The following is a 12,818-nucleotide window of genomic DNA, read 5'->3' as shown; positions in this document are numbered from 1 at the left end:
CTGCACAGTCCTGCGGCTCATCTGAGGCATTCCCCACCCCCTTCACCCCCAGCAAGTCTCTATTAACCAGGCACCTTGAAGTTGCCCAAGAGGCACCAGGTGAGTGGCTTGGAATACTTCTCAATGGTTGAGGAAAATCAGTCTTTAGCACCTGGTAGCCATGATACTAACCACGGTTGAAAGGGAATGGTTTTCACAGAGCTAGGTAGCTAGTGGATAATACCCTGAACCTTTGGACTAAGGAATACCTGAGTTAAAATCCAGCCTCAGATACTTACTAGTTGTGTGACCTTCTGTGTCACTTAACCTCTGTCTGCCTCAGTTTCCCCATCTGTAAATGGGAATAATAATAGCATGTACCTCCCAGGATTGTGGTGAAGATCAAAGGAGATAATATTTAGAAAGCATTTTGTAAGCTTTAAAGGGCTACATAAAGGTAAGCTTTTTTTCCCCCCAAAAAAGGAAATGGGCTGATTGAAAAAAGAAATAAGAGGAAAACAAGTTTAGTGTGATGTCTCTTAACTCTTCTACCACTGCAGTAGGATCAGAGAATTTGGATATGGAAGAGACCTACAAGATCATTTAGTATTATCTTTTAATACCTGAGGAAACTGAGCCTAGAGAGAATAAATGACTGCCCCAAAGTCATACAGTTGAACCAAAATTCAGACTCAGGGCCTCTGATCCCAAATATTCTTTTTCTATATCTCGATGCTGTGAACAGCTGGTGTTCTTCTTCTCCTCCTCCTCTTCCTCCTCCTCCTCCTCCTCCTATGTGTAAGTTTCATGGGCAGGAGCTAAAAACATACAGCCAAAAACCCCTTCAGATGCATGTCAGGACTATTTAACTACTGCTGAGCCACTGTGGACTTTTTCTTGAATTTGGCATCTAAGGATTCCCCCCCTCCCTTTTTTTTCTTTACAAGGATGGTCTTTTATGTAGGCAGTTGCTAGTTTAGCCTCACTTGAGGACCTCTGCTCCAAAATCTCCCCAACAGGCCTGCAATGGATACCTGCCACCATCATTAGATAATTCTTTCTTGGCATTACAGTTTTTCAACTCCAAGAATGTTTTGGCACCATTAAAATATCCTTGGAATATGTAACATCTTAAGCATTTGAGTGTTTTGGAGTTAGAAGGGAGGATCTTAGAGATAATCTAATCTAACCATCTCATTTTACAGATGAAGAAACTGAGTCCCAAAGAGATGGAGACAACCTGGCTTGTTGCTCTAGGAAACAAGAGGAAACAGAAACCAGACTGGTTGAATGATCTAGAATAAGTGAACGTGTGTACATTTGTCTACGAGCTATACTTCACATGCAGGAGGAAGCTTGCTGTAATGATCAAGAGGTGGCCCTCAAAGTCAGGAAAATCTGGGTTCTAGGTTCTAAGCCTTTGACAAGTACTGGCTCTGTCATCCTGGGCAAGACACTCTGCCTCTCAGTGCCCCCAAGCCAAGAGTGTAAGTTGCAGAACAGTTTTTGATCTGTATCAGTAGAGCGATTTTTCTCATTGGGAATTCTCCATACCAACGAAATTACAGAGTGAGACTGTGCCAAAACTCCTAAATGCTTCACACACAGTCAGCAGTGTGTGCTGTCTGAAAATGCAGGACACAATTTGGAGAATAATCTGCAGTATTCACACTTTCTCCATCCCTTCTGTAAGTCTAGACAATTAACAAAACGATAACTCAAGCCCTGATTTGTAGCTTCTGCTGATTTCCAAGATACAAATGCTCACACTGAAAATTTAACAATTGGTTCTAGTTTAACAATTGGCTCAAGCTGGCCTTGATCCAGCCCACCCTTGTGTACAGTCCACTTTGCTTCTGAGTGCAAAGATTAATTAGAAATATTCCACAGTCAGCACTAGGAATAAAGGAACTTGGGTTCTGCCACTAACTTGCCAAAGTTATATCACCTTTCTGGGTCCAGTTTCTTTATCAGTGAGATAAGAGAATTGAAAGAGATGACCTCTAACCTTCCTTCTAGTTGAGATATTCTGTGGTTAATGAGAAATATAGAAAATATAATTAGCCATGAATAAAATAGTATAAAATAGCATGGACCAATAGGAAGAACTTTGGCAGCAGAGCACCTAGGTTCAAATCCAGCCTCAGTCACTATTTGTGTGACCTTGAACAAGTCATTTCAGTCTCTGGGCCTCAGTCTTTTTTTCAATCTGTCAAAGGAGGAGGTTGGACTAGATGGCCTTGTAGGTCCTTTCCAGCTCTTTATCCATGATCCTATGAAATTGATGTAACCCTTTCCCAATGTCCATTGGGATGAGATTCTCTTCTTATATATTGGTCAAGATGAATACACTGACCTGTGTAAGGGGAAGGGTGGAGCTGTCAAAAGCATGAAGAGCTCTAGCCTTTGCTAGTCTCCTTCAACTCTTCTTTGGGGACTTATCAAAGAGTGAGTTGCTTCAGGCACTTCTGGCTTACAGCTTTGAGAGAGAAGATGGAAGAGACCAACTCCACTTTAGATTACTGAAGGAAAAGATTCTGGGAAGGCATGAGAGGAGCTGCCAGTCTTCACCATTCTCCTGTCCCCAGCTTGGTACACTAGAAACTTTGGGGAGTTTCCCCTTGGACGAGATCCAGGACACTTTCTCTTGGTTAAGCTGAGTTAATCTTGTTTCCCGTGAGAGAGTTCCTTCATTCTCTATAGTCTGGTATATATTCTCCTATGTATAACTTCTCTGCTTTTTGTTTTGCTACCAATTTGAATAAATACATTTTCTTTGCTATTCTTTATGCGTGTTCATGATGGAACTGGCATTTGTTTGGGAAAGGGTCAAACCTTGGATATAGAGCTTGGAGTCCCCCCAAAATGACAAGGTGATCAGAAGTTGTATGGAACCCTAGATTAATAACATTTAAGGGAGTAGATAGATATACTTCTAACCTGGTTACCCCTCTCAAGAGTGACCTCGCCCCATAACTTCCTGCTTCCCTTCCTGGCGGGAATTAAAGTCTCCCTTGGAGAAGAATCAAGGGAAAAGAGGTTCAAAGTCCTTCCTTTGAGTCACACAATTACACCCTTGCCACACATGGGGCCTCATTATACCTGAGGCCCTTCCATTCTTTTTTGTTGTTGTTGGTAACTGATGATTTTGTTTTATTTTTTATATTTTTTATTTTCACATTAGTCATGTTGTAAAGAAGAATTAGAACCAATAGGAGGAAACACAAGAAAGAGGAAACAAAACAAAACAGAAGAAAAAAAAGACAAATAGTATGCTTCAATCTGCATTCGAACTCCATAGTTTTTACTCTGCATGTGGATAGCATTTTCCATCATGAGACTTTTGGAGATGTCTTAGATCCTTGCATTGCTGAAAAGAGCTAAGTCTACCAAAGTTAGCCATCACAGAATGTGGCTGTTACTGTGTTCAACGTTCTCCTGGTTCTGCTCATTTCACTCAGCATCAGTCTATACAAGTCTTTCCAGATTTTTTCTGAAATCTGCCTGCTCATCATTTCTTATAGCACAATAGTATTCCATTACATTCATATGCCACAACTTGTTCAGCCATTCCCCAGTTGATGGGCACAACCTCAATTTTCAATTTTGTTTTTGATATTAATAAGATCTGCTGTATTTCCCTTGTCTTTGGTATCTTTCCCTCATTCAGATATTTCGTGTATTAATCTCTTGACACCATCATGATTGTGTCTCCTCCAGAATAGATACCCTCAAGGGCCCTTCCACTATCGCTACATTCAGTTTACCTGGGGGAAAAGATAGTATATAATAGAACAGGCTGGGATATCCATGGAGTTGGGCCCTTGCTAAGCAGGTAAATTTTGATCCTTTGATCCCAATGACATTCTGTTGAAGATGATTCACCACAGAGCTACAGTCAGGAAGAATCTCTAATCCCCAGTAGATTATAAAATAGATGAAGAGTGGTTCTTCTCTCTTGTTTCTTGATCACATCACTTTGGAACTCTGTCAGCTCTCTTTTAGACTTCCAGTGAAATTTCTTTCCCCAATCCTCCAGTAGAAATTGAGACTCTGTGCTCATGACATTGAGGATATGTGCTTGCCTGGATGATTGTCTCTTCTGCCTCTATGTTTCCTCCTTGAGTACAGATCTGCAAGCAGCAGGCAGCAGTCCTGAGAGATGGATGTTTTAATATTGGTCATTACTCCATAAGCCCTTAGGTTCCCAAGTTGGTTTTGGCTGCCTGGTGAAAGGTGTTTCCTGCACCTTGCACCATTTCTTGGAGATGACCCCTGAAAGAATCATTCTGAACCTACTAAAACTAAAGACCTAGTTGTCCAGGAGAACGAGACCTTGTGAGTAACTCAGATGGTTCAGGCCTGAAATGAAAGTGAAGCGACTGTTCAACAGTTTCACAAAATGCCTTTATATTTGAGGGGAAATTATAAGGATGGTGATGGACTATTTTTTGTATTTTAAATATTTGTTCATAGATAAATAAGGGCAGCTAGGTGGCACAGTGTACAGGGTGCCAAGCCAGGAGTCAGGAAGACTTATCTTTCTGAGTTTAAAACCCATTAGCTGTGTCACCCTGGGCAAGTCACTTAACCCGCTTTGCCTCAGTTCCTCATCTATAAAAATGAGTTGGAGAAGGAAATGGTAAACCACTCTAGTATCTTGGCCAAGAAAACACCAAATGGGGTCACGAAATGTCAGACATGACTGAATAACAACAACAATAAACAAACACATACAGGTTGTATTAAGTGCTTAATGTGTGCTGGACATCATGCTAAATAGAAGTCTTTTGTGTTTTTAAGCATTTTTTTTGAATAGTAGAGGAAATAAGTAGCTGTTCTCTGTCTGATACCTATTTTGTACATTGAGTACCTTTTCTAGAAGGGGCCCTGTTAATCCCTTTTGGGGAGACTCCAGATATGAGCCATACCTAAGTTTTGTTTAGGGATTTTCCCTAGGATTCTACTCTGGGAATGAATAGGAATATAATTAGTCAGGGAAATGAGAAAAGCCTGTATTCCTCTTTTTGGGTCAGGTCACCCTCAGGATGAATTGAGGCTCCATGTCATTCCAAAACAGGAGTGCCTGGGTCATGGATTATGTATATTCTTTGCAATGAAAAATTAACGTCTAATACCCAGCAAACTATGCTAGTAGATAACTGTAAATCACTAACCCTGCAGTGCTGTGGTAGGCATAGCAACCACTAAGGCACTACCCTGTAGGGCTGGGCTAGTTTTTCCCTAAAAAGTAGAGCAGTCATGTCACACTCAAATAGAAATGGAGGCTGCTAACTCATTACAAAGTTCTTTGCAAGCCTCATATTGACTTAGAAAACCATATATTAGTATTATTTAGGTTTTGTTGTATTTTATTTATTTATTTATTATCTATTTTATTATTATTATTATTAATTTTGTTATTTTATTATTTATTTATTTTGTTAAATATTTCCCAGTTCCTGCAGTACTTGGGAGTATTGTAGGCTGCACACTAGAGGGTACAAATCAAGCAGAGAACATGGTCCCTGGCCTCAAGGAGCTTACATTCTAATGAGGGAAGATAGCATGTAAATGGGAAATAGAAAACAACTGGGGGGATGGCACACATACACTCACTAGATGGTAGAAGTAGAGGAGTCATGGCATAGAGATGACTGGGAAGTGAGATAGAGACCTGGGCCCCAGCAAGATAAGGAAAAAGTTCAGAATTGGGGTTAATTCCAGAGGCAGAGTACAAGGTTCTGGTGGGGAAGAGATAGAAATGATGGTTGGCATGCAGAAAGCATGGCATGGACATGGCTTAGAAAGGTAGGCAGGTAATTTGTCCAGGTAGTTAATGCAGACCCAGGTCTAGAACTCTATACTCTATTGAATATGAGAGATTTTGGAGAGGAGAAAAGGTAAGAATCTATTCTAATAGAGGCATACAGTATAAGACCAAAAATAAGGTTGTAGTTGAGAATGGGTAGAAATCTCTCTTTCTTTCTTTCTTTTTTTTCTTTTTTGTTGTTTTTTTAGATATCTCTATTTCAAAGAAAAGTTCAGTAGGAGGCATGAACAAAGGTAAGAGCAATCCTACACAACTCAAGATGTATACATGTGTTGTACCTCAAAAATTGCATGCCAGGGATGTTGTAAAGGAGATTTCAGCACTGGCCACACAGAATGACTCAAAGGTCCTTTCCAATTCCAAAGTTCTAGGATTCTAAGTCTGAAGGACAAGGAGGATGGAACAGTTTATGATAATGGAGTTAGATGGAGGGGAAATTTTTATTTTAATTTCCATTATGAACTTGACAGACACCAATACACATAATCATCTTAATAAAGAAGAGAAAAAGAGGATTGTATACGAAAGGGTGAACTTCTGTTATCAGAGGAGCACTAAACTCCCCAAACCTTCATTTATAGAGGTCTCATAACTTTCCTGGTAACTCCATTTTCTATTAACTGCTTTGCTTGGTTTGGACTTGGAGAAACAACATGCCCCAAGTCAATTATGCCCCTGGTGGCATCCAGCCTTTTCAGTTTTCTTTTGTGTGTTCTTAGAATATAAGATCCTTGAGGGCAAACAGTGTTTCTTTCTTTTTTTTTATGTGTATCCCCAGGACTTAACACGATGCTTGACACGTAGTAGGTACTTAAACATATTTATTGAATTGATCAGTTGTGGTTTTTAAAATATATATTACATTTGACATAATAGTGAAAAAACTGCCTTGACTATTCTGTGAACTTCCTTTTCCTCTCTTCTGTATATTTTTAAAATGTTTCATTGATACCCTTTTCTTCTTTTCCCCCCATTACTGTCATTACCCACCAACATCTTCCCTACCCCTACTCTACTTTCACCCAAATAGAAGCCCTTCCTTGTAACAAACAATTATAACAGAACAAAACAAATTCACCCACTGGCTATATCTGAAACTGTATGTCTCAATTCTGTACCTCTACTCTATCCTCTTCTTGGGAAATGTAATTCATCATCAGTTTTCTGAAGACATGGTGGTTCATTGACTTGATCAGAGTTCTGAAGTCTTTCAAAACTGTTTTTCCTCACATTATTGTAGTCATTGTTTAAATTGTTCTACTATTCACTTCACTCAGCATCAGTTCATAAAATCTTCCCAAGTTTTTCTGAATTTAATCCTTTTATCATTTCTTACAGTGCAATAATATTCCATTACATTCATATCCCATAATTTGTTCAGCCGTTCCACAATTGATGAGTACTACTCCTTCGGTTTCCAGTTCTTTGCTACAACAAAAGAAGGTGCTATAAATATTTTCATACATGTGAGTCCTTTCCCTCTGGTAAATGTCTATTAGTGGTATGGTTGGTCAAAAGGTATGCATAGTTTAGTGATCAAAAGTTATGTATAGTTTAGTGTCTTTGGGGGTAGAGTTCAAAATTGATTGGCCCAATTCATAGTTCCACCAACAATGCATTAATGTTTCATAGCCCTAGAGAAGAAAATTTAGAAGGGACTCAAATCAGCTCTATTTGTTTTACACTTTGCTTTAGGTAGAGGGATATGCTTTGTAGAGTAGTTCCTAGGACTTAAAGCTGGTAGGGCCTACCCCTACCACCTATAGTAGTTTTATAGAGCAGGGAATGGAGAATCAGAAAAGTAAAGTGACTTGCTCAAGATCACATAGCTATTTAAATAGCCAAAAATAGGATTCCAAACCAGGTTATCCAACTTAAAATTAAGCGTGCTTTCCACTCTACCATAAGTTGTCTTGTACACAGAAAGAAATGAGATGATAAAATACGAGACTGTGGAGGTATAAATGGCAAACGAAACCATATGAATAGATGATTCACTAGGACAATTCATTTAGGAGAAAAGCCGAGGAACCTGATCAAGTCATTGTCATTCTTTTCTATTAATAATCATTTGTGTATCATTTTAAGTTTGATTTATAATTCAGTCTGCCATTCTGAAAAAAATGGCAGCCAATAAAAGTTTTTAAGTGGGCATTTTTTCTGTAATTTTACATGGATTTTGATGACTTTTGTTGTTTGAAAAAGGGTAATAAGTATATGATTATCCTGATTGAGACTTTCGGGTCAGAATAATTTACTGGTATGAAATCTGAAAAATAGAGAAGAGAACTTTCCCTAGGTCACAAAAGCCAATTAGTTGCAAAAGTAGAATTAAAATTCATAGCACCTACTGTGAGTGCCTCCCCTTCCCCTGCCCCCTCCCCCACCTGCCATCCTCTCCATTATTCTTCATTGTAAAGCACAACCAAATCATGAGAGGGTTGCTTTCTTTCTCTCTTTTCTTTTCTTTTTTGGCTGGGCTTAAAAAACAAAAAAAACAAAAAAAACCCCTCTTCATTGTTTCTAGTCCTAATTAGACTGTAATACCGTCTGGGATTTAGCATTTTTAAAATGTGCAGTTGAGAGATGCCAAATAATACCTCATGCAAACCAGATGGTACAATAGCAACTTTGTCTTTTTTTATTCCGGCAGGAAAATAGGACTGTGAATAGTTTGAAACTTATGTGAACAAATTAAGTCCCACCAGCCCTTAAGAGGCATTAAAATTCCATGAGTCAATCTACCCACCTAGTTTTTCTTTTACATTTTAATACGAAGGAGAAAAAAGAATGGGTAGGCAATGGTAATGATGGGAGGAAAAAGTGTCTTTTTACATCCTTTCAAGAGGAAAACAAGCCAGTTATTCCTAGTATCTGCAATCTTGTGAACAAGAAAAGTCTTATTCAAGTCGGCTGAAACAGTTTTGGCCCAATGGTAAAAAGGAAAAAAGAGATCTAGCAGTCATTTTCTGGAGAGTTCTTTTGACAACAATGTGCTTATCTGAACAGATAATGAGATTTTATAGGATCATGCACAAGTTCACAACAGATTTCAAGGTAGTAAAGTGATATATTGTTTGGGCTTTATAGTGTTCCTGTGGGTCATGTTGTTAACTGGGAATTTTTTGAAACTCCCTTTTTTCCATGTTGGTTTTACCTCAAATGAAATACAAACCAAGACAACACTAATTGAAAATGGTTTGTGAAAGGCAGATTTCCTCTCATTGCCTTTTTTCCTTATTACCAAAATATGCGTGGGTTTCTATTCCATGCAAGCAAGTTTCTTTTATAATTAGAAATGAATGGCTTTAGAGACTGGAGAAAAACTGCTTGTTGAAAACTAGATCTCTTGAGGGAAAGAGAAAGTCTACTCATTACATGAATATATGTATTCCTAAGCCACCCAAGCCACTGAATTTCTCTTACAATTAGCAATGAATAGCTTTAGAGAACAAAGGGAAAAGTCTAGTTGGAAGTTTGCTAGCAAGTTTTTCTCAGGGTGGATTAGAAATTTGTACACATATGAATTTGTAATACCCTTTGTTTTCTTCTCCCGCCCTCCCCACCCTCCACCTACATGACCACACATAAATGAAATATCTTGCAGTTCCTAATAATATAATTTTACCTCTGCTACTTTTAGTCAATTCAGATTGGATACTTTAATATATCTGCCCCAGAGTGTCCATGGTCAGACTTGCTATCTTTCATTTAGTTAGATTTGCAGGAGAAACTGCAAATCTGTGGGAATAAAAAAACCCTGCAAACCAAACCCTGAATGGAAAAAGTTATTTCTGGCACGACAGGAGTTACCAGCTGAGGATGTGGGAGAACCTATGAAGATGGATCACTTGAGGACAACTGATCCTCTCTTTTTTTTTTAACCCTTTCCTATGGCCAGAAGTGGAATTAAGAATGGAATAACAATCTATCCCATTAGTCAGGGTTGGCCAACCTAAGATATAAGATAATAAAAACAACAAGAACAACAATAATAGCATTTATATAGCACCATATATGTGCCAGGCACTATGCTAAGTGATTAAATATTAACTTATTTGATCCTCACAACAAACCTGAGAGGGAGATGCTATTATCATACCCATTTTACAGTTGAAGAAGCCGAGGCAAACAGAAGTTAAGTAATTTTGCCCAAGGTCATCCAGTAAATATCTGAGGCTAGATTTGAACTCTTATTCCTGACTCCAGGCTCTGAGCTTTATCTACAGTGCCAACTAGCTGCCTCAGGAGAATCCTAGAGCATCTTTTCAAAGCACAGAGGAGGTAACTGGATACCAGAACTAGGAAGAGATAGTAGAACACTGGCCAAATACAAAGTTGAGTCTGACTAAAAGTCCAAAAGGAAATTGAATACTATGAAATTATAACAACCAAGTTTGACTTCAAAGAAGAGACATAATGAGACATTTCCTTACCTTTTTTTGAAGAACTAGGGGATTATGGGTTTGAAATAATATTAGTAATGTTGGACTTTTTTCCATTGTGTTGCTTTGTTGAACTGATTTCTCTCTATCTTTTAAATTTTTTTTTTTGTTATAAGGATGGCTCTCTGTTATCGAGAGGAGAAGAGAAAAATTGGGAAATGTAGGTAATGTAAAAACAAAAGATACCGATAAATTTTATTTTAGAAAGAAGAAATGTAAAAGGAATGTTGAAATATTTTAATTGTTTTTTTAAAAAAGGAGAAATATTGGAACAACAGCAAGAAACTCCATAAATTTTTTAAAAAGAAATAAGAAAATTTAGAATGGAAATAAGGATAGAAAATAGGTCTGAGATTAATGACTAAACCAGAACTTTTGCTGAAAAATTCAGTAAAACAAATGAGCAAGGAGGCATTTAATAAATGTTGATGGGTGAAAGCCAGTTTGATTGATAAGGCCATAGAACCCCTAGGATGCAAATGTATAAAATCCCAGACATTAAGGACCCTTTTCAGCCTTTTCCTGGAATGGTGCTATTAGAATTAAATTTCCTTTTTTTTCCATTCTCCTCCCTGCTCCGTGTCCCTGCTTCCTCATTAGGTAATTTTGTAAATACTCTCACTTTATGGGTTATATAGATAACAAGTCAGCCTCACATTGGTAACATACTGGTTCTTTTCTCAAACAATCTATAAGTTTGAGCATGAAAGTTTCTGTCCACTGGAGTGTGGATTCTTCCTCCTCTCACCCCTGCTACCCACTTCAGGCAAAGAAGCTGTACATCGAGACTGTCCCTGCAATCAGCTATTCTCTTCCTTCTACTACGAGTGGCAATAAAGTTTATTAACTCTGTGTGGGATGATGCTTTTCATCTAGACTCCCCTATAATACAAAATCCCATAACAATAAAAATTTCTATAAAACAATAGAAACTGTAAAAAGGGAATGAAAGATTTGGGATTCAAAAATATAGATAGGGGAAATTTGGTGGGACAGAATCAAAGGATAATATCACTGGAAGAACTCATATTCTACAAAAGTCAAACTGACCTTGAGAAAAGGACTAGGAGATAAACTGAGGATTGTTGATATCCTGGGAAAATACTGATTTGAAAAGTCTGAATATAGTACAGTAGGAACAATGCATGAAAATTATCTAGAAATATTGAAAATTAATGGCAGAGTTCTGATTGATAAGAATTCTGGAGCACAGACAACTCAGTCTTTAATCACTAAGCATCATAGTAGTTAAACACCAAAATTTCAATGTCCAACAATAGATATTGCAGTCAGAAAAGAGAGAGGCTTTTAGCTACTAAGGAAAAGCTATTCAAATAACCTTTGGAATATGATGTAACACCTCCCCCTCCAAAGGCAATCAAAATCCACCCCAAAATAACATATCCTGCAATGTGGAACATATTCATCAATAAAAAAGATAGACTTACAACAACAACAAAAAAGAGACTGTAAAAAAATATTGATACCTTTTTGTTGTTACATCACAGTCATTTCAAGATATTCTCTAAGATATATCCCGCAAGATATTCTTCTTTCTCTTTCAAAGCCTTCCCAAAGAAAGGTATTTTCATCATTCTTTCAGAAGAAACTAGAGACAAACAGGTTGTTTGGTCTAGAAATACTTCAAATGGTAGAAATGCAAGAAAAGTAAATAAACACAGTTAACAAGCAAAAAGAAGTCCATGTAATTAACATATTCTCTCATGTTTTGAGGGCAAGATACAGATAATGTTTTGCTTTTGTTTTAAAAAAACTTCACATTGATTGAGAGACAAAGAAAGATTATCTTGGGACAAAAGAAATTAAAAGGATTAAAATAGAAAGGATAGCAAATTTAATGTTCTGTGGATTAAAAGTTTCTTCTTAAGTGAATCAACATTTCTGCTCCATCCCTTCTTCATTCCCAGGTTAGCCATAACCCCTGAACAAAGTTAGCATGCCTTAGCAGAATTTATTCCTCTTTGCAACCAAATGATTCAGTCATCTCAGATACTCCTCCTATTGTTTACATGGCAACCAGGAAAGGGATCAAAGGACAGCTTTCATCTCTAATTATTGTTGGGAAGTAGCTGAGAATGGAAGATATATGAAGCATAGAAGAATGCCCCTAGAATAATGTCTTCTTTGTGACAAGGGGGGCAGAGAAAACAGGAGAGAGGAAAGCATAGTTATAGACTTTAAAAGGTTACTTTCCCAGTGAAATACGGAGTAGTGCTAGATAACATGACAATGATAACTGTCTCCTATTTATTGTTCAATGACTATATTGCCTATGTCACCTTCATGATAATCAGCTAGTGACTTAACCACTGTTTCAGTTCCTATTTTCCCCCAAACTGTGAAATACTTGGGAGTAAGAGGGAAATAAAATAACCATTAATGCAGCCATTCTGGACGGAAAATTTCTGCTTTCAGGTCTAAAGTACATTTCCGGCTTCCTCCAAGGATGCAGACAGGTGATGAGCTTTGCCCTCATATTTCTACCTTACTGAGGTGTACTGCAGCTTATAGTCACTGATTAACCCTCCCCATTGGGGCAG

Source organism: Vombatus ursinus, unplaced genomic scaffold (genome assembly GCF_900497805.2).
Source record: "Vombatus ursinus unplaced genomic scaffold, bare-nosed wombat genome assembly UNPS02014807.1, whole genome shotgun sequence".
NCBI lineage: Eukaryota > Metazoa > Chordata > Mammalia > Diprotodontia > Vombatidae > Vombatus > Vombatus ursinus.
The sequence above is the reverse complement of the archived record's forward strand: the minus strand, read 5'-3'. Positions refer to the sequence as shown.